The following is a 23,360-nucleotide window of genomic DNA, read 5'->3' as shown; positions in this document are numbered from 1 at the left end:
TTGTTTTTTGGACCCTGGAAATATATAACAAGTTCCTGAGAATAGTTGGATTTCATTTTAAAGGGCTTCTACAGAAGTTCGGTGTTACTTGTTTTCAGTTGAAGCCAGAACACACATTTGTGTGTCATGCAGCACACAAAATTTTAAATACTCTAGTTTTTGATTTGTTAGGTATGTTTTGGTGTTGGGGGCTTGTGCCCCAAAGTTGCCACACATCTGCCAGATTTAAGATAAGCTGTCGACCCAGATATAGAGATAAGAGAAACGAGGCGCTTGGTTTTTAGAGATCCACGGATTTGTATGGATGGTGGGACAGATGCCACTCTCAGGACCAACACTTTCTAGCAGTCCATCGCTTTCACGAAGTGAGACAAAACATCCAGTCAGGGGCCAAACGCCTGTGCCTTTTCACTGACAGACAAGACATCCATTATTGTGTTAGCCTTTCATTCGTTTTCCCCCTGTACCTCAATAGGTCAGGGATCACAAATGCAAATCCACAGGCATACCGAGAGAAAGAGAAAAAGAGAGAGAGTAAAACGTAAGAATACTCAAATGCACCATGTGATATGAATTCTTAATTTTATCTGTTTCCCTCCCTCCCCCCTCGACTTTTTTTTTGTTTGTAAGAAAAGGAGATTATCTGTACACCTTCATTCAAAGTCCCCTCCCCTTTCAACTGGGCCAAGCTGTGCAGGATTTAGGCCGATTTACTTCAGCAAACACCTATGGACACTGGGGAGGGGACGAACCCTGCTTGGGAAGAGGGGGTCCTTTGTTTGCTGGGGTGCAGAAGGCCTAATGCTTCACCGGGCGGCCGTATTATCGCATTAAGCTGTATGCCGGTGGCCCAGGGAAGCTGGTTAAAGCTAAAGCAGTCTGCTATCTTCCAAAGACAAGGGAACATACATTAGCAAAGAGACGTGCCCCCATTGTGTGCCTCAAACTTCTTCTCTGGCCGTGAGAGATTAGATGGGGTCTAGGTAGAGACTCAGCTGTCTCGGGATCATCCGCAAAAAGTACAGTTTGGTAAAAGTACATGCTTCTTCAAAGAGCTCCTGCTGAACCTTTCTGAAACTCATGGTATTTTTGACTATTTGCTGGTAGATGGTCGGATTGCTATATACTTTGTGGCAGGAAACTCTAACCGTGGCATAACTATAGTGTTTTTATTCCAAGTTAAGCTATATTAAGACCATCCCCCAGATTTTTCTTGTCTTTCTCCAAGCTAGTGCAGGGAGAGCTTTATCTGACTCTGTTCTCCTAACATCTGTCACCGCTATGAGGGACAGGAGAACACCACCGGGGGCTTTGTTAGTCCTGTGTCACTTGTGACTAACCGGAATGGGCAATTCACAGTAGTGAGTCTGTTCTCTTTTCTCCTGCTCTCCCACTCTCTACTAGATGATACAGCTTCAAATGCCACAGCTTTCGTTTTATACAGTCTAAAGCCATCTCTACATTGGGTGTGGGCAGTTGGCCTAAGAGTGCCAAAACGCCCACGCTGGCCATCGTGATCAAGATAGCATGTAATGTTTCCGTAGTCTGAGGTCGTACTTTACAAGTTATCTGTTGTTTGTTCAAGGTGCTCGGCCATGGACGTTTATGTGTGTGGTTCAAGGTGACTGACAGGGTTTTTTTGTATGTCTTCCCTCCAACTAACCATGTGCACATTTTCTTCATGAGTGAGTGCAGAGTAGCGCTGTGACATTTTATGGCGCCGAATTGCCGTTAGCCTAAACAGCGAGGATTTACCAAGGTCAATAATGAGGTATGTCACTGCAGGCACCAGAAACAACAGTACCGGTGATAATGAATGGAACTAAGGTTGAGCTCGGCTAGGGTGTGTGTGGCGGGGGGAGCACTGGGAATATAACTTGCTTAAAAAATAGATAAGCTCTCAGGATGGAATACAGCACTGTGTTGCTTTTGATAAAAGTTGTTTTGCAGGCATTTTAACCCTTGTTTTTGGAGTTAAATTTGGAGTCAGCCCTAAATATTTCCTGAAGTCTAACTTATGTTTGATTACACATATGGATGTTCTCTCACAACACCCACATGAACACCGTACACATGGACACATGTCCCGTTTGATTAGTGGAACACCTCCGGCAAGGTCACAGACACATGGAACAATCAATAACGGATCGGTGGATTAAGGTATCATGACATCTGTGGGCCCAGACCTCCCATGTATGGGTGAATGCCTCTTAAAGCCCACACTGTTGACAATGCTCCCGCCCTAATGCCAGATCTATATTACAGGCCAAAAGAGCCCGTGTCTGTGGGCTGCGGCCTTGCTGCCAATCACCTGCGTTTGAAAGTTTCCCCTCGCCGAGCTGCAAGAAAACACAGGCCGCGTCTGCCAGCGCGGATCTTCCCTTCGCTGTGATGAGGGTGGAGATGTTGGCCTGTGATACGGTGGTTAAGTAATTGGAATAGATTGCTCTCAGAGATTAGCTTGAGTGTAATGGCCTCTTTCATTCTGACCCACAGTCGCAGGCACTGCTCTGAGATCAGACTAAACATGCTTGTCTGTGTTGGAAAGGCCAATAGCTGTAATTACATCAGCCTTGTTATCTAAACACTTACTTATTCAGTCATCCATTTACTACGTAAAGCGAAAGTAAAATGACTGTGATTTTTTTATGACACACACGTGAACTCCAGAGTGTGAACTGCGGTTCGTATTGGTCAGTATAGGACTGGGAAAGAGGGACAGCAGGCGTTGTTATAAGCAAATGTCAAACTGATACCACAGGTAATGAACATGATTGATGAATAAGTCATGACAGATCAGAACTGCCGTGTCTTATCAGAGGTGAGGATTTGAAAGAAGTCATCAAGCTCAGCCTTTTCTGTTTTACTGCTTCTCCGAATGTCCAGCAGCAGGGCACTCGTCTGAGATTACAGGGCATAACTTTTTTTTAAGGGTTGCAGGTCTAGCAATTAAAGTAATGAGGAGACGCTCAGCTCATAGAAGCCAAGGCCTGAGTGTAATGCTGACTCGCTGCCTTTCAAGTCGATAACTCCTGGCCCACAACCCCAGGCAAGGCATGCCTGCTCCTTATCAGGGAGGATGTCCTGTGCTTTACATTCCTGGGCTAAATGATCCTCTTCCTTAGTGTAAGCGCTGGCACTCAGGAGGATTGGATCTGATGGCTCAGTCAAAGCAGTCTGTGGTCACTACAAATGAGACCCCAGCTCTCACTTCAACTGGTGTGGTTATTTTGACATGATAGAGAACCCAATACTGATAAAGACTCAAAGATGTGTAAAACACGTGAGTTGATTTACCAAAATGATTAGTGATTAGTCTTATTTTAGACTAAGATTAAGAGAAATATGTGCTGTGTTTGGACTTTAAAGTTTTCAATTACCTGAAAATGATGAGAGACTTTATAAATAGGTTTGATATATTGCACGAGAAGCATTTGAATCCCTGAGGGTCTACTGTAACTGAATGATGTAAGGCTTTAATTGTATTCCAGTTGGTAGGCAGCAACAAGACTGCCATGTGTGCCACAGATCCAGATGGTACAACCGAACCCACCTTTTCAAGCTGGCAAAATCACAGGTCTTAATGCCATCAGCTTTCAAGTTTTACAATGGGCCAGGCCTCGTTATTACCGGCGGCGGCCTTTTTGCCGAGACTGCCATAAAGAAAGTGTTCCTCAGCAATTAAAGCTAATGAAATATTCATGTGTGGCACCTTCCTCAGCCATCCTCGCAAATGAGCAAGCTATGCCGCCACCCCCGAAGCCCCCCATCCAACCAACTCCAGCTTTATTATGGCGGTAGCCTGGCATGTCTGCAATTAGTGCACTGTCTAGCAGTGTTGGCTGGGTATGGCGGGTAGCGATAGGAGGAGAGGGGAGGGTAGTGTTAGGGATGTCGGAGAGGTCACGTGATGCTTTGGAAGGTACACAGGAAATGGAGAAGGGGAAGGACCAAGCAAGAGCCATTTGTAACATGAGGGTGGCACCGCCCGCTGATTCACTTCACACACCAGCTTTTGTGCAAACATTTAAGGAAGCAAGGATACTTGTGTAGAGGTTGGAGGTGTGAGACAGTTAAAAATGTGTGCAGGAGTATTTATTGATTGGGTGACATTATTTTTTAATATAGTGTGATGCATTATATTAATATATTGTATGTAATTATACAGTGTCCTTTGTCTGGATGTGATGTATCTTGTGTCACTGTATCAGAAAGGTTTGTTTTAAAGACACAGCTGTCAATCCACTAGTTGATCTATCACACACACATAGAAAGTTTCTTTTTCTTTCTTTCTTTCCTTACACATAGTGACAGATGGACACAAATAGCCACAACAATGTAGTTTTGTTAAACCAAAAACAAAAGAGGTAGAAAACAGTTATTGTTTGTTCGACTAAACAAACTTTTACCTGGAACTCTCAGCTTTGTTAGTTGTTATGGCAATCGGCAGAGGACACTGATTTAAATTCTTTTATCACAGCGAACGGTGGCAGTTGAATCCTTAATTCACATTTGCATTAACCAAAGACTTTGCCCATCTCCACATCAACCTGGAGAGGCCTTTGTCACTTTATGAGGTTTTCACTCTGCCAGTGACCCTTTTGCATGTCAATGAGGATCCGCACGGTCTCCTCCCTCATTCCCACGCAACAATGTCCTTACCATGGTGCACCTTTCCCCGGAGCCCTGTGAGAAGTCCCGTGCATCTTCCAAACAGGCCAGCCCTGCCGTGTTTACTGTGGGATTAGGGGGGTGAAGGGGGCGGCTGCGGGAGGGTCCGGGGGCAGCTGAGGAAGAGGTAGCCATGGGAAGGGCCCCCCAAAGGCATGGAATGCCGGTGAGGTCAGCAGGGGTTGGTGCGGGGGGAACCAAAGAAGCTCTCCGGGGATGGAGCAGGTGCTTTTGTGTAGTCCGTCAGGCATCAAAGACGTGACGAGGCTGAAAAGGTTAGTGCTGGCGCTGCAAAGCGAGACACCCCCCCAACGCACACACACTTTTCTTTGGCTTCGTACTTGTGAGAGTGGGTGCAGGAGTGAAAGTGAAGGCTGGCTCCCATGCTCTAGTGTTCAGAGGTCACTTTTTGTACCTGAATGGGCTCCAAAGGAAGAGAGGTCCATGGCAAATGCTCAAAGTAAAGTTTTCCGCTCCGTAACGGGCTGTTTGCAGGCCTGTCATCACATATGCATTTCATTTCGGCACATAGATGGTTCATTTGGACACATCGGGGGGCTATAAGTCCTTTCAGTGATGTTTAAACTATCATACCTATGGACTGTTAATCGAGCATTAATATTTAACATTTATGCATTTCGCAGACGCTTTTACCTAAAACGACTTTTAGTGCATTCAAGTTATAATTTATCAGTACATGTATTCTCCCAGAATGAAACCCACAACTTTTGTGCTGCTAATGGAAGACAACTGAGCTACATACATGAGCACCTGTGATGAATGTAATGTAAAATCGCAGTTCATACATTTGGCAACTTGTGTTTTAGTTAACAAATGTATTATTCTAATTTAACAACAATGAGCTCATTATGACTTTGTGAAAAAAATAAAGCATTTGTGACAAAAAGAAACAAAATAACTTTTTCTTTATACTTTTGATCCCCGTCACTGCTCTAACATGGCTTTGGGTCAAAAAGCCCAGTCAGACATAATGCTAAGAAGTCTTTGCAGCCTAGCGACAAATTGTCTTGCCTCTCTGTGCACTTGACGTCCCAGCCTCACCCAATCAGTGCACCTCATGTCTTTTTTCCTTCTGTTAGGATGGGCAAAGCAGGAGGAGGTGAGGTGAGGAAGCGGGGGAGGCGGCGGGTTTCAGTTGTTGCAGGTTGCGTCATGGGACCCGCGGTGTCCCCTTTTGTGCAGCACGTCAAATGTGGTTAACATGCGGCCATTTATCTGCAAAGCCCCCTGGGTGTACAATGGCCTGGCTGTGTGTGTGTGTGTATGCGAAGGGGGAGGAAATGGTAGAGCGGTGGGCTTAGCATCGGAGCATTCCTATTCTCTTTCCCTGTCGCTGTCACCTCCCCTCCTCCCCTCATTTCTCCTCTTGGCTGCACACAACCCCTCAGTCATTGTTTCGTTCTTTTTTATTTTTCTCCCCCGGGGTGCTGTGTGGAGCGACTGGGTCAGGCGGCATCTGACAAGGTGCTTCAGAATGTTGTGGGCTCCCGTGAGACGAATTGTTCGCTACGAATGCTGTGTAAACCGTCAACCCTGCGGTAACCAGGGTGAGAAAAAGAAGGTGTGCTTTAATTCCCAACAGCACCTAGCATATTGTAGATAGCTTTTTGCAGAGTCAGAACCATATGATGTCCCCTCATCGCTTAGTCCTTCTTTGAGAACGTTTCATATCTGTAAAGTCTAAGTATGTACTCTCTTTCAAGGTCCTTAAAAACAACATAACATTATCAAAGCCGACGAGACAGTTGTGGCTCTTTTGATTGCCTAGTTTGTTTTGCCTGAGCTAAGCCGTCTTTTCACTAGTTTTCTGCCAATAGAAGTGGCATGCATGCATTTCACAGGTAACAAGATTAGTCAGACCAATGATTGACTCATTTGCCAAGGGAGCTGCTGAAATAACCGCACAGGAGCTCAATGTGAAATTTGTTAATTTCATTTCTTCAGACTAGATACAGTCAAACAGATACTAATGGTGTCACTTTTCCCCTAGAGAGAGCAGATGCAAGGGTCAAGGGCCAGTCTAATGATACAAGTGATGTGTGTATAAAGGGGGTGTAAATGCATTTTTGCTATACAAGATTCTCTCTGCAATGGTATGTGGTTGCTGACATATACTGTATAGCCTTCCCAGTGTAAAGAGAGAGAGAGAGTACATCAAAGTAGACAATTCGTCAATTCGGTATGGTGCATTACAGACGAAACAAATTAGGTGTAACTGAATTGCAATTTGCTGAGATATTTGTTATTGAAAAGCCAGTTTATTTTAGGGAACGGCCGGACGAGTCACTACTTCAGACATTTTTGTTGTACATGTTGTTTTCCTTAGAATGGGCGGTTACTGTCCCTGGAGGCGAAGAGCTCGGAGAAGCCGCAGAGAGCACTACCATTTTCATTTTCCATGTTCTCCCTAAAAATACATTGCAGTACATCCCTGCATTTTTGCGGCGGATGCCGTAAACTGAGTCCCGTTGGATTTTTTTTACTCCTCCATCCTTTGTAACGCAAGGGCAGCTGATGTGTTAGGGACCGGCAAATAATTTCCCATCTCATCTAATCCAAGAAAGAATAGTTTACATTAGCAGCGCCAACAAAAACCATCAGCCAAAAACATTCCAGGAACCCCCTAACTGACCGTGAATGTTATCTATAAATTTGTCCTCACAAGCTATTTACCCTTGTTCGCTTGTTGCCGCTCTTTACCTTCGTTTTCTTTTCTTTGGTCAACAGTTGAGCATACTGTCAACAGTGCGTTTGCATCACATAAACAGTTCCCAAGCCAGTCCCGTACTTATTTCCCATGACCGGCTTTCTTATTGTGATTTAAAGTCGACTAACACAGCAGACTTTGAGGTGAGCATTCATTTTTGTAGCTGTTTGGTTACAAATGTTTGCTGGAAAGCGTCTTCTCTGGTCAAAAGATGTGGCTTTACGGTTTGAGATAGTTACTCACTCATAATGTTTCTCAACATAGGAAGTGGCATAAAACAGTCATACCACATGAGACAACTGCAGTTGAATGTTTTAGAGAAACAGCGCACTCCAGCTGTCCGTTGCTACTCGACTAACGGCGATCAGCAGAGAGCTGTTGACACACGGCCATCTGTAAACATTTAAAAAGATGAGTTTGCCTACAGACTCTCCTTTTTAATTAAAGGCCCGGGATGGCGCCCACCCTTTTCCACAGGTTATGTGATAACTGCACCTCTCTGTGAAGAATGAGAAGGTCTGCTGACGTCTTCTCCAAAACACTCGAGCGAGGGTGGAGATGGCCTAAATTAGGCTCTCTGACATGAACCATAACAGCACGCGGGGAACTTCCTGTTGCATTGATTTTGAACTGGTCCATGATATGAACCAGTTAGATGTTTGTGACCTTAAAAATGACACATCTTGCATTCAGTTATCTTGTCTATGATCAAGTAAAGACATTGCATTTTTGATGAGGTTGTCAGAGGTGTGTGTTACATAAAGATCGAGTTGTTTATTGCTGGTTTTTGTCTGGCAACCAAGTACACAAGGAGAAGCAAACAAACAAATCTGCAAATAAACAATAGTGGAGTGAGACAGGAGATGGGAAGTCCTCCTAGGGCTCCATGTCAACCAGTTCACCTGAAACTAATGCCCCAGCAGACTCTCCTTTACGCGGTGCCCTAATGAGTATGAGGTTGGCGTGGGAAACAAGGCGACGAGGCACAAATAGGTGACCCACTAGGCCAGGGTGGGGGTCATACCTCTTGTTTAAGGGGGTCTTTTGTTTGCATGTCTAAGACATGGGAATTAGTGAGACCATAGTGATGTGTGTTATGCTCGAACAGCATGAAGTGCAGCAGTCTTATTATATGCTCTATAAAGTGTGTTATTAATAAAGAATATTTTCCCCAGTTTTATCTCTTTACAATGTATAGTGCATTAGACCTTTTGGGGTGTGTTATTAAAGGGCCCATGTCACAGGACTTTTTTAAGATGTCAAATACATCTTTGGTGTCCCCAGAGCACATGTGTGAAGTTTTAGCTCAAAACACCATATAAATAATTTATTATAGCATGTTAAAATTGCCACTTTGTAGGTGTGTGCAAAAATGTGCCGTTTTGGGTGTGTCCTCTAAAATGCACATGTGCAGATCAAGTGCAAACACTGATCACAATGATGGTGGTTTGTTGAAATTGAAACTCAATTGTTCTTTGAATTATTTTCTCTCTGCACTAAATGGCAGTGCTGTGGTTGGATTAAGGGGTTGGATTATTATAATAAGAGCACCTTATGACATCATAAGGAGAGCCAAATTTCAACGACCTATTTTTTCATGTGCTTGTAGAGAATGGTTTACCAAAACTAAGTTACTGGGTTGATCTTTTTCAAATTTTCTAGGTTGATAGCATCACTAGGGAACCAATCATAGGACTTAAACATGGAAAAAGTCAGATTTTCATGTCATGGCCCCTTTAAGTGAATGGCTTCAAAACATTTAAAAAATATATGTTTTAATTCCCAAAAGCTAGGACTTGCTATGGATATTCTGTGAGCAACATCACAGGTCATTTGTTCAATCCGTATTAGTTTGTATTGACCACACCAATCAGACTCTAATATACGTGTCAGCTGAAAATCTAGGTTAAATGCAAATTGATTCAAGCAATACCAGACAGTAATTAACATGTTAGTTGTGTATGCGTGCACTAGACCAGAAGGTCATTCATTAAGATTTGGTTAGGTTTACAGTTACTATTCAAACCAATTGAAGGAAAACTAATTATTTTTCTAACCCTCCCTATACAGCAAGAGCGAAAACTGTCAGGAAATGTTTTTGATGTGTGATAAGGGGGGGGGGGACTTCTTATGTTTTTGGTAACTGAGCCTGTCATATTCAGACCATAAGTGATATAAATTAAATGAGATTGACAGTTAAAGCCTTGAATATGACGAACCCACGGACTCAGGCATCAAACATATACAGTAATATTTGTAAATAAAGAACAAACAAATACATACAAAATAAATAATTCAACAATCTTTTTCAGCTACAATAGATAAATGCTTTTATAAATACAACCCAAGCAAAAAGGTCAATTCTATCTGGTATTGTTATTCTTTTTAAGTGCCTGCTCTTTGCGTTGAATCTGTATATATTCTAACTCTCTTCCTCTCTGTCTCTCTCTCTATGTGCGTGTGTGCGCTGATGGTCATCTCATCCGTTCATCAACATAGGTAAGCATATCTTTATATACACATCAGACACATGCTGCAAGCAACTGCTCTTATTTCCTTATTTGTCTATTGGATAAAGAAGCTTTAAGAAGCACTCAAGAAACCTGTAGACTTCCTCTTTTCAAAACGCTCAAAGTGTTAAAAAAGTGTTATTATAAACACTTCCTCTGTTGCACAGTAACAAAGTCACAATTGCGATACGGTTCAACTAATTATTTGAGTCTTCTCTGATAAGAAAACTTTTTATGTCCCTTAGTAATTCTTGAAGTCTGTAGTACACATACAGCTGTTCATAAGCGATGATTATCTGCGCTTGTGTGAAGCTGTGTTATCTATTATTAGATCTTAACTAGATACAAGTCCACCATGCTTCTAGTCTGGCAATGTGACTGTTGACTTAAGGAAACCTTTTGTTATTCGTTTAGTATATATTTAATACAAACTGATGAGATATATGCAAAAAAACATGCAGGTTAATAACAAACAAGCTTGGTAAAGGAAATGCTATTTCTAACTCTTTATCTTACAAGTGTAGTCTTATAGACGCTTTCAGAAGTAACAGAATAAACAAACAGCTTTCGTGGAACACACGTACCTTCCGGTAAACTCTGCTAAGAATCAATACCAACAAAGTCCTTTTAAAGAAGTTTATTTATATAACAAGCAAAATAAACAACACGTAGGAAACCGAAACATTTGATATTTTCAACAAGGTATTTGATCAAGAGTTTAATTAAGTAACTAGTCAGACCATTAAACATACAGAGACCGGAAGTAAAGTTCCTCTCAGACACGTAATCGCACGTGTGTCCAATGAAACCGTCAAAATTTGTCCTTTTGTGTAGAAGTGATGTCACACTGTGAAGGATCTTTAAAGCAACTAACTAAATAATCAATATTAAACTGTTCTGATATAAGCCTGCATGCTTTCACAGATCCCTTAAAGCGAGGCAACAATATCTCTCTCCACCTGGGGAAATAAATAAATCCCGTTTCCCAACTGTGCAAAATCTGTTCTTTAATGTGGAGCACAGCTCCTAGGCTGCATTATGTGGGTGGGCCGATGTTCTTCCCACTAAAATTCTAGGATACGTTTTTCTTTTTGCCTGGCTGAGAAATGCATTCCCTTGCCAAGATGGAAGAAGGCTTCATGAAAAGGTGTCCCCAAGGAAGCTGGTAATGATTCGCAAAAATATAACCCAGAACTTAGAACGAATATGGAAATATAAGGAAAATAGTTCATCTGAATTTATGAGGATATAGATTTTTCCCCCGATTCAAACAGAATTTTGTTGATTCCCACTGGACTATAAACATTTATTTAAAAAAATGTAGGCTCCCCACAAGTTCTTAGTTTCATGAGTTTAAAATGGAATTTGGTCTCAGAATTGAACGTGTCCTGTCGAAGATGCTTATCTTCACCTACTCTGTATTTATGGTGCATGTATTTGAGGTCCTGACAGTTCCACACCTTTACCACAGAAGCTGACAGAGGTGGCTATTTTGAAAAGTGACATGCGCTGATACAACTAAACTGAGCTACAGTGTGAAGAACTGGTGTGCAATTCTTCTTACATACACTGTAGATATTGTAGATGCACGAAATATTCAGTTGTTCAATTAAGGATCTGTTTTTGCTTAATATTTCATTTAGGTGTAACCACACAAAAAACTATTTTCGGTTACCTGATAAAACACACCTTATGTGGGATTGTGGCTAAAGGAAAACCTGACCAATGCTTTTGTAAAGTAAAATGCAGAAATTCACATTGTACATATGTGTGTGTGTGAGAGAGAGAGGTTGAGGTACAGAGAGCATTTTCAGATAAAAGCTGCAACCCGTTCTGCCTTTCGGCAACACTTCTATTTCGGATATGATAATATCCTTACACAGATCCCTATTTCTGCCGCCTTATCGAGGCTCTTAAACGCGACTAGTGCTCTTAAAACTATTCTAAGCGAAATGGCTCGAGCATTTCGAGATCTCCCGTTTTAAGTGGCAAATTGTTAAGTAACAATAGAACCGGCCATTTGCTAATTGAAGCCTATAGTCAAATTAACCGAGGACTGATTGGTAAAGAAAGAGAAGAGCCCTTGGTTAAGAGTGCACCTTGAGTGTCTGCACCAGTGTCTCCATGTTTTGGGAATGAAAGAGCGGCAGTGGCACAGGTCCCAGTCGGCGGTTACTAGAGATGTTCCGAAACCATTTTTCTCTTCCCAATACTGATTCCAATATTTAGGCTCAGGGATAAATCAGATCTGATACCTGGGTGTGTATCTATATAAACAGTTGTATATACTACTAGCCCTATATGAATGTATAGATTTATTTTATGGTGTGCTTTAGACTTATTTCTTAATTAAACATTAAAAAATACTTACAGTGAACTAGAGTATTTTTATTATATGAATTACATTTGACAGAAATATTATTTATTTGTCTTAAGTGAAAAGAACTTTAAATGAAGCCACAAATATAACACTGTAAACTATAAAGGTATTCAGAATTTTCAGAATTTAACTGTATAAAAACGGTGCAACAATAAATCTAGGAATATAAAAAAATATATATGAATAATATAACCAAATAATCTCTTTAAACTTAAAAATCCAGAAACAATTTTGGTAAATAAAAGGCTTTTTTATACAAAAGCACAAAAAAGGTTCTTTAAAACACTAAGGGGTGGTCTCCCGGACAGGGATTAGCTTAAGCCAAGTTAAATTATGATATTTTTAATATAAGTCATTTTTAAAAGCATCATTTATGAATAAACACTACTGGTGTGCATCTTGAGACAAAACCCCTGCAATTATAATTTTTAAGATATGTCAGAGCAAGTTGTTTTTGATCAAGACAACACTAACATTTAGGTTAGTCTGGAACTAGACTTAAGTCCTGTCTGGAAAACCGCCCCTAAGTGTAGCCACAAATTAGTGAAGTAAGAGACTAAGTGTAACCATCATGTTCTTCGGGGTGACACGTCTTCAAATGCTATATTAAATTACTCATTTTGAAGTTGTTAATACTTGTGCCATCCATCTAAATTCCAGCATGGCATATGAGAAATGTCGCCGTTTTACTAGTCTGAAATACTGACAAACAGCGGACATACGGCTAGCGCGTTTTATTATTGGCTCTTTCAGAAGAAATGAGTTCCTTTTTGCAGGTCTTGTTTAAGAAAATGGTATCGGATCGGTACATGGGTTCAAGTACTCGCCAGAATTGTTTATGGTATCGGCCGCATTTCCGATACTGCTATTAACCTAGCGGTTACATGGGTCGGTTTCCATTTTTAAACTGTTTATCCCCCTGCCAACTTCACCGGTAAGGCGACCAGCATGATGTGTTGTAGGCCGGACTGGAATGTGAGATGTAATCTGCCAGTAATAGATGTATTTCAAAATTAGCTTTAATCTCCAAGCTCCACCCCTTATTTCCTGAGTTACACAGTACTGTAACACTCCCTCAGTAGCAATTTCTTTAAGTAATAAGTATCTCTGAAGTCTGGACGAGGAGGGGCAGCCCGCTAGGCTAAAGGAGGAAAGATGCCAGCATGACTCAGGAATGAGATGTGGTGGGTTGACATTTCAGTCCCACCTTCTATAGATGTCACCTCCCGCTCCTCCAGCTTATTCCGACATCTGGAGTTGATCAAGCGGTCACTTCCTAGTGCTTTTAACCACCCCTCACCCCCGTGACTTAAAGGGGGTCGACAGCTGTTAAAACACCTGAGCGCGCTTGCCAAAGACCCATCGTTCCCCCACCTCCCCACGGAGGTGCACACATTACATGCTGGTGAGGAGAAAAAGAGCCACATGCTAACTCAGGTGGCCTGGCAACCTGACACCACCTGGGTTCCAGGAGTCTAGACCAAAGTTCTGGCCTAATTTGAGTGTCTGCTGGGATTACAGCCCCGCAGCTCTCTCTACAGCGGGGATCTGAAGTCTACGGGCAGATTGTATCAGCAATTTAGGTCCTGTCGGCGGGTGATCTTTAAGGTTGTGAGACAAGCTGAGGTTCAGACAGCTGTAGCCCTTTTGATCTTCTAGTCTCCCACTGTAGCGGTCCAAAGATAGCTGTCACTCACACACACCTAAAAATAGCACTTACGAAAAACAAGACACCTTACGCTGTGGTGCGCGTTCACAATTATGCGACCAGCTAAATGACAGAAAACACTTTGGATTCAAAGGGTGTTTTTAGGGTAAGAACAAAACAATGGCTGAGTGCTGAGGTGATTTAAAAAGTGGTTCATGACCTAGCCTTTCTTTCTGCTGCGACTGAATGTAACAGAATCAGTGTTAGCCCCTAGCATCCCTTGAGAGAGGGCATTATGGCTGCTGTATTGTTGCCTAACCTCCTGCCAACTGTGCAGGGAACAAAAGGGCGAGCGTTTATTACCAGAGCCTGCTGTGTTAAAGGAAGCCCAGACCAGCCCTCTTTTCCTGAGGATGGCCTTCGTTTGGCTACACTTTTATCGAGTAGCTCTTACTAATAACCAGGTAGATAGGTACTTCTTAGGAATGATGTGTCATTTTGAGCTTGGCACTAGTTAAGATGTGTAAATGATCACAGAGTTGGCACGCCATTATTGGCTCTCACTTTCACATAATTTCTTCCACACAGTTCAGGCATATATATCGTATACATACGTTCACATCCATTCTGTAGTTTATTAAATGCAATATGGTGTCTATGTGTTTGTGTTGTTTTTTTAGAGAATTATTTTTAAATCACATACTATTTTAATGTATTGTAACGTATTTATATACACTACTGTGCAAAAGCCACCAAGCCATAATTAGATTTGTTGTTTTTGCAATTGTATAGTGATCATCAGTATTTCTCAGGTTCTTTATTAGAATACAACCAGAAAATACAGGAAACTTGTATGTAGTATTAAAAACATTATAAAAGTATAAGCTTAAGTGTGAAGTATTTAGGGTAAACTCCCCTTCCACTTGAGCACTAGCAGGTAACTGCAGGATTTCCTTAACCTATACACTGTAAAAAAAAAACTTTGCTGCCTTAATTTTGTTGTTAAATCAACTCAGATTTATTAGTCATGTCAACAGAAATTAGTTGTCACAACTTATAAAATATAGTTGAGAAAAGTCAACTTAAATTTATAAGTTATAACAACTCACCTGTAGTTATAACAACTCATCTCTAGTCAAGATAAATAATAGTAAGTTGAAATTACTTGTAAATCCGAGTTGATTCAACAAAAAATTTTAAGGCAGCAAAGTATTTTTTACAGTGTAGGAAATTAAATCCTAATTTCTAATTCTAATCGAATGACTTCAGGATTTCAGTCTCCTCAAAAAAGCTCAAGATGTGTTTCGTGCCAAGAGAGGTCACACTAAATACTGACTGATGCCTGAAGAAGACATTTAGTTTTGAAAATGGTTTTTATTTTGTGTACATATTTCCTGTATTTTCTGTTTGTATCTTAATAAAATAAATATGGACATTAAAACTTCTAAAAGTCTCACAAGTCTGGTGGTGGTGGCCTAAGACTTTTGCACAGTACTGTATGTATTTTATGGAATAAATGACATAAAGTCTAGCTTATACATTAGACATTGTACAGTTTATATAAAATAATATAAAATACTAACTTTATGTGCTTTCTTCTCCCCTAATTTGTCCATTTGGCTTTTACATTAAAACCAGCTTCCGCTTTCAGTACAGTCATATGATAGAACAGGAAGTGGCAAGGAAAACAACTGTGGTAATTATTGTCGAAACCTTGCTAATTCTGTGGCTTCTGCTTGTTACCATAGCTGCACATTCTCTCATTGAAGAACAAATACAATTTTAGGTTTAGCGTAGTCTGTTTGTTGGCAAGTAGTGCTTGTTGTCCGTAACACTAAAACGCTTTGTTCCAAAAAACGACATGTTTATATGGATACAAAATGGCAGCTCAGAGCCAAGAGGTGAGCTTGCTTGGTTATCCCTGTCCATCCCTGGCCGCCAGAGTACATTTTTGGCGCTCGCCCTTAAAATCATCTCCACCTGGATGTTGTAGGCTGGAGTCCAAACACAATAAGGAAATAAAATACGAGTGTGAAAAGCTCGCAAGAATGGCTCTTCTCCCGCAGGGACCTGCTGCACTCCACAATGCACTTCGATGACAGGAAAAGTTTATGGCGATTTGTTGAATCAAAAGGAGGAGAATGGGGAAAAATGCTATGAGCGTGAGCTGTCACATTCCACACCCATGACGGAGGCATGCGTATTTTCAACTAGCTTAGTCCAGCTGCTACATGCTAGCCTGAGAACCAATTGTCAGGGTTGGCCACCGGCCCGCAGGATCAAATCGGACTCGTTGTTAAGTGAGAATGATTTTTTAACTGAGATTGGTTGTAAATGTATGATCTTTCAAAAGGGTTTTTTAGCCTGCTAAGAAAAGATCTCAAATCAAAGGTGCGCTTTCTGATTCATGTTGTACTGTGCAGGGCTATGTATGTTAAGCAATTTCACTTAGTTTCTCTTTTAATCTACATCCTTGTTACCATGGGATAGATTAGCCAGTTTGTCTTGCTCACTTAGCTTATTAAAGCTGTATTGGACTTTAGGGATTGCAAAGAGATTCGTTCTACTATGAGAAGACAGTATGTAAGGTTGAGGCTGATATCATTGCAACTCATTTGTTGTTCAGTTCAGGACATTCTTCAACGTTTGACCAAAATTAAACACACAGCTATAAATTTTAAAAAGGAGTGCGGCAATTCATCCCGCGAAGACCTTTTGGGTGATTCTGATGTAACAGTTTTAAGCTCACACAAGAGAAAAGGTGGATAATTTACAGCTGTCATGCCGCTTGCAAAATATGACTTGCCGATGAAGCAACAGCCTTTAATAGTCCCATTAAATGTATGTGGGTGTGGAACAGGATAAAGATGTTGTTGGTTTTTTTCTTCTATGAGGGGGGGGAGTAATGAAGACCAAATGACTACTCAGAAGTCATTTATTAGATTTTTTTTAACCTTCAGCCTACCGATTCACTTGGGTGGAAAGTTTTGCCCAGGGGGGTGCACGGCTGTCAGTTCCTCTTACCTCAGACAACCATCGCCATCGACGGTGTCGAATAGGAACAGTGGGACAAATTACCCGTGCTGTGCCCAGGGGGCAGGTGGCTTTTAGGGGTCGTTTTCTCAGGTCACATGTAAGAGACGTACATCTGTCACTGTGAAGGTAGCACTGGGGGACACGCGGCTCGCCGTTCCCTGATGTGTAAATTGATTCAAATTGACAGACGGTGGTACCTTTTGCTTCGTTACTCCATGTGCCCCCCTTAACCGGGGGAGAGGACCATAAAGCAGGGTTTGTTAGGGTAATCTAGGCCTTTGTCCACTTATCAACATGACATATTATCTGTGTAGAGCTAGATGAGGTATTACAAGGTTCAACTGAGGAGCAGTTTATTTGTGAATAATTCAACACTTGCATTAATCTCGCTTGAACGTTTTACACGTTATATTTTTAAAACAGTGTAGACAGATATATGTGCGTGGTGTGTTCAGGTTACTGGAAAACACAGGAAGGTCTTTGCGAGGTTAAAAAGGTGTTGCAGATATGTGTAAATATAGTCTTTTTTCTAAAGGACGTCTTTAGAATTTGCTTACTGGAACTGAAGGCCCTAAGACAGGTATGAGCAAACCAGTATCAGCATTTACGGTTCACTGGTCTAAACAAACATCTTATCAGCTTGTTTATCTTTATCTCTGGTTCACCTTATCTAAAGCAAACATCAGAAGGCTCTAATTAGTTTGTTTTATACACTTACCGAGACATTTACTGTGAATGTTAGTGGTTTTATCATGACGGCAATTCTCAGAACATCTAAACAGGTTTTTATGTTTATTAGTATTATTTTTTTATTTACTTTGCTTTTAAACATTTACCTTTAAAAAAATAAAACATTTAGCCTTTTACCTTGATTAAGAAATTTTATATTTAATATGAACTGTATATTTTATGTTAAATTATAGCATAGGCCAGATCACTTTTTAATGCCAGTTTAGAACTGACACACATATTTTGCGAGTCTTCAGTTGTGGTTGTTAACCACCATCAGATGACAATATACAGTGGTGATGTAAAGACTGACCCATTTAAATTACGTATAGCACAGTGTGCAGTCGTGGTTAAACATGGCTAGATGTCAAATTTGGATATCGGGAGGCTGCGGGTTATTACTGGATGGAGGTGTGTGTCGTTGAACGGGGGAACCAATCAAGACGAGGTCTGATGAGCCAGCTAGAAAGTTTCACTACTGCAAAAGTTCGGCACAGGAAATGAACAAATAGGTTGAAAGGCCCAATGAATGGTGCTAAAATTGCAATGTTTCGGTTAAAGGAAAAAAAGGAACATGTACATCATCAGTTGGTATGTTATATACGGTAGTTAAATATATGTTGGTATATTTTTGGGAGCGTTTGCATGCATGTTTGACTGAAAAGGTATAAAAGAAAGCAAACAGCATTTTATGTGTGCTATTCTGGATTGTTTCATTTTATGGCTTTCACGAATATGCATGAGGCTCTGGTGATATCTGTAGCGTCATTCATCATCGAATAATTGCATAAAATACTGTTTGGTGAGAAAATCCCAGATGCCCCGCACATTTAATCTCAGATATTATATTGCTCCCTGGATATGCTCTTACTGGACTATCCACAGCAATGAAATAAGAAAAATGAATTGCTTTAAAATCGTTTCTTATTTACATTACAGCATCATTGAAACGGCAGCATATTAAACACACACACACATGCACACACAAGACTCCCCTCAGGTTACACTAATCAAAAGGAAAGCAGAGAAAAGAACCTACCAGACGATATTATCATAGAAATGTCTATCCATTTATATTTCCCAACTTTTTAAACATGCTGAGATGTTAAGTCTGTACTCAGAAATGTAGATCTACAGATGAACTTGACCAGCGGGGCATGCTTCTGTGCCAGCATGCATAAATTACATCACATACAAACCAGTTAATATTTCACTAGGGAGAAAAATTCAATGCCCTGGACCAATACAAGCCAATGGCAGGGATTACAATACATAGTAAGGTCTGAATTGTGTTAGATGTGAAACAAAGGGTTCCCTGCAGTCAGTCTCTCAGGGGTGAAAGGTCAACTCAGCAAATCTGACATACTGCACATTAAGATGTGTGGGCCAGGGAGCCTTGAGGTATTATTTGCCACCTGGCAAAGATCAAGTCATGTGTGTGTGTGTGTGTGTGTGTGTGTGTGTGTGTGTGTGTGTGTGTGTGTGTGTGTGTGTGTGTGTGTGTGTGTGTGTGTGTGTGTGTGTGTGTGTGTGTTTGTATGCATTTTAGGGGCACCTGAATATTTCTGCTTAAATTATAATTTAGCAGCAAAGTAAAATAGTAATTTACACATTCTGTGTCTGAGAACTCATTATTAAATGATGTAGGGAGAAAGCGGAGCGGGTATATTTTGGATTTGATCTAAAACATTAGGAATTAAACATGTTGCTTTCTTTTGTCAAAAAGGTTTTGAACATTTCCAGTGAGCACTCCCACCTAGGTCAATAAATTATTCAGACTTTTTGGAAGTAGGCCTCGCATCCCCCGAGAGGCTAGCGGGCTGCTAAAGCCAGAATGGCTTTATCGTTTTGAACATTTACATGGGTATACTGTATGTTCTTAGACTGAGGCTCATCTTCTCTAAGGCAGCTTAGCAGGTTTAAATAATGACTTAATTTTAGAAACAAGAAATCGCTGAATTTTCTTGCAAATTATTGCCATTTAAAATGTGTAAAGGTATTAAATTAAATTCTTTATAAAAAACACATTTGTTTTTCGGTCCAGGTGAAGACTTCCCATAGACTTGTTTTACTCCTTATTCAATTATGTATTCTATCCTAAACCGCTTAAACCTTTAATCAAAACAAAACACTTTTTTATTAAAGCTATTCCCCATAATGTAGTTAATTTCAGGTTCCCTTCTCTATGTAGCCTTAACCTGACATATATACTGAAAAAGAGAGAGAGAGCGAGAGAGAGAGAGAGAGCAGTTGATATCTTCACGTGTAAGAGTCTTATCAGAGACAACCAGCTACATGGCTTTCTTTTCCCCCCTCTTTTGGCAAACGACACCCTGTTGCAGCAACATTGCTGGCTCGATGAGGTGAGGTGTTTTCCACCTTCTACACAAATGTGTTTTGTTGACCTAAACTAACCCTACCGCAATACATGTACACTAATAGTAGCACAAATACAGTATGTTGACACATACAGTACACATACATGGTGTGAATCTAGCCGTGCCTCATTTTACAACACAGTAGAATGAATGTAATGCGTGCCATTGGTTCACCAGTACAATAGCAATTTTCACGGTTTGATATGCTGATAAGTGTAATGGCCTTCAGCTGTAGCGTCTCTTCTTCATTTTGTCGTGAGGAAGTCGAGCTCAATCAAATGACACGGCCTCTCGGTCAAAAGTATATTTCTGTGTGATCCATGGTAACGCAACATATCTGGTAAACAGACAGAGGTCCTAAGAGAATAGAGCCCTGTGCATCACATGCTTTGTGATAATCTATCACAAAGTTCATCTGAAGCTAAAATGACTCAACCTCACCAGGTTGTTTATGCCGAGGAATCTTAGATCACAAGAAATAAATGTTGAGACATTATAAAAATTGGGCATTGTGGGAAAAACGCTGCCAAAAACATATACCCATATATGCACATCTACAAAAATGGTCAAGCCTCAAATATAGGTTTTCACTAAGAGAATGATACGATCACTGTAGAAACTGTAGTCCATTGCATGTGTAAAAGAGGTGCAGCTGCCATTTCGGTTAACGTCTGCTCAGTGCCCATCTCAAGGTGCTAAAGGCTGATTAAGTTCCTTCTATAAGTGCCTCTGGCTCAATTGCTGGGCCCCAGTGATCACACCTCTGAAAGTGGAACTTGCCACCCGTACCAGGTCACACCTTATCCCCCTCATGACTGATAAGAGCCGCACAAGGGCAGAAAATGCTCGTGCTAGCAAATATGTGACAAACAAAGCAGCAATAGTTGTCAGCCACTAAGTCACGGTGACATTCGCTGTACCAAAGAAAGTTGCGGTTTAATATGTGCAAACACGTTCTATTTATCAGTTTGTACTTGAGAAATGTTAAGCAAAAAAGGGAAGCTATTCAGATATTTTTGCTCATGAAGTTTTAATGTCTTAAACAATATTTTTCAACAGCACTCAAAGAGTTAATCGTCTTATAAGAGGTCTGAAAGGAGCCATCCATGGGAGAATGTGACCTGGAGTCCTTTCACCCTTGTTTAAATAACAGGTTTTGAGACTGTGGAGGTTTTTCTTGGCACCTGTTGAAGTCCAAACTCCCCAAAACAGACAGTTTCACAGGCTTTTGTATTTTAAGAAAACATGTATTTTTGGCCACTGTCTAGTTCTGGTTTCCATGGAACTCTGGGAGAAGGTCAGAAATCAGTTTTCTTCTGAGGTGACCATGCAACGATCTAGCTATTATTGACTTATTTATCTAGCCATATTTAACTGAAAGGTTTGAGCTGGATTGCATTTTAAAGACACGGTTGTACAGCTAAAATCAACAAAAGCAGTGCCAGCGTTGAAAGTTTATGAACATAATAGGGATAATTATACAGTAGAGTTGTGGCGATTGAAAAAGAACAATAAACACTGGGGTGTGAAATGAGAAAGTCAATTTATCTTATATGCGAGCCACGTTTAGTGCTTTTAGTGTTTATTTGCTATAGTAACTTTAGGAGTTTAATTCCGGTTTAAATAGTAAAAATTTGGTACAGTTGCAACCTAATACTTCAAGTGTTGCAGTACATATATTTGCAATAATCTGATTGATGTTTTAAAGCACACTCAATTGTTTTTTGTAGTAACAAACCATACAGAAAGCTCCTCGTGATGGCCATTATAAAGAGGGATTCGGTCACAAATCAGGCTGCATTGAGCTGCCCACACATTTGTAGCGACTGTCTAGGGTACAGTAACTCTAACACCAATAATTCAGCATGTTTGTAAATGGCCTCGGCTTGCTTTATTAGCCCAACGCTTTGCCACTCCCTGCGTTAAATCATAGATGATTCCCTAACAAAGCAGCGAGGAGAGTTTTTACTCTGGCTGCTCATGAGTTAACGTGGGTCTTTCCTGTTCTGTGAAAGCCCTGCGGTCCTTAGCATTACGAATGATGTGGCTTCTGAGAGCCTTAACACAGTCGACAGAATGAATACGACTTCCGTTTTAGACGATAATACGATCCGCGTGTGCTCCCTGGAGGTGTCATCAAGGGGAAAGACGAATCCTCCTTACCGAACAGAGGAAGTGATGGGAACAATGGCCCCCTCAATATTTACTGGTTCTCCACTCTAAGCCTCTCTTATAATCGCCTGAGCCAAGGCGATGTTTATGACTTCCCTCTGGACTATTTGTATGTATGCTTGTGTGTGCGCACGCGTGTGTGTGTGCGCCTGACGGAGAGAGGCTATAGCTTTAAGCTCTGCAGTACCTTTTGAATCCTGTAATCGGCATTTTAATTATCCACTTGAGCTAATTAGCACCTTGCTTTACCCCAGGTGTGTTACTGTAAACATCATCAAAGTATCTCACTTTCACACTCTTTGATGTGCTCCTAATCCAGCACCTCCTCCCAAAGCGCCAGAGATTGCGTGTGCATGTTCTCCACTAATAATAACTGAATGTTTTATAAATAGTTAGAAATATATTTATGTATTATATTTGAATATTTAAACTAAATGTAGTTTATTCTATATTAATGTGCTAAGAAGTTGTATTTATTTTATTTGTGTGAATCAATAAGACAATGCAAGTCTCGGATCAGCAGTATTGTCGCCATTCTGGTTTATTCATTTAACGCTCGCCTCTATTCTGACAATACAGAAGGGCTTAATATAGGTCCCTGGTGCACCCCATGGGTCACTGACCTTTGATGGGAGTTATGAGGAAAGGGCATGGAAAAGCTTTCAGAGGGGGTCAGGGAAGCACCACATAAAGGCCAGAATTCATCTCTTGTGTGCTACCTGCTGGGCAAACTATTCAGGTGACCAAACTCCTCACACAAGTGTATATGTGTGTTAGGATGTGTGCGTGGGAGGAGGTGCTGAACAGATGTGTTTTACTCCCTCATTAACATCAGAAAGAGTTGCTCTGATTGAAGGTCCTCGACCAAGGGGGCTCTATCTCATTGGTGGACTGTCCCCATTCACTCATACACACTGACCTCTTTAAAAGGCTCCCACCTACACTGCCAGCTGGCAATTGGCGAGGTTCTGCTGTGGTCTCTGCAGTCCACACCACAGATCCGTGCACATGAGCTCTCCGAGCACCTCAGTTGCACACACCCATAAACATATGTTGGCAGGCGCACACAGGCACGCACTCGCCACAAATGGACTTCACTTCCAGTGTA

General features: G+C 41.0%; 1 protein-coding gene across 4 annotated transcripts in view; it reads left to right on the top strand.

Annotated features, from left to right (window-relative positions):
• The window catches only part of zeb2a (zinc finger E-box binding homeobox 2a), a 62,876-nt gene that overhangs the window by 18,858 nt on the left and 20,658 nt on the right, over nucleotides 1-23,360 (top strand). The gene's annotated exons all lie outside the window — the stretch shown is intronic.

Source organism: Paramisgurnus dabryanus, chromosome 15 (genome assembly GCF_030506205.2).
Source record: "Paramisgurnus dabryanus chromosome 15, PD_genome_1.1, whole genome shotgun sequence".
NCBI lineage: Eukaryota > Metazoa > Chordata > Actinopteri > Cypriniformes > Cobitidae > Paramisgurnus > Paramisgurnus dabryanus.
This window is presented reverse-complemented; position numbering and strand designations above follow the sequence as displayed.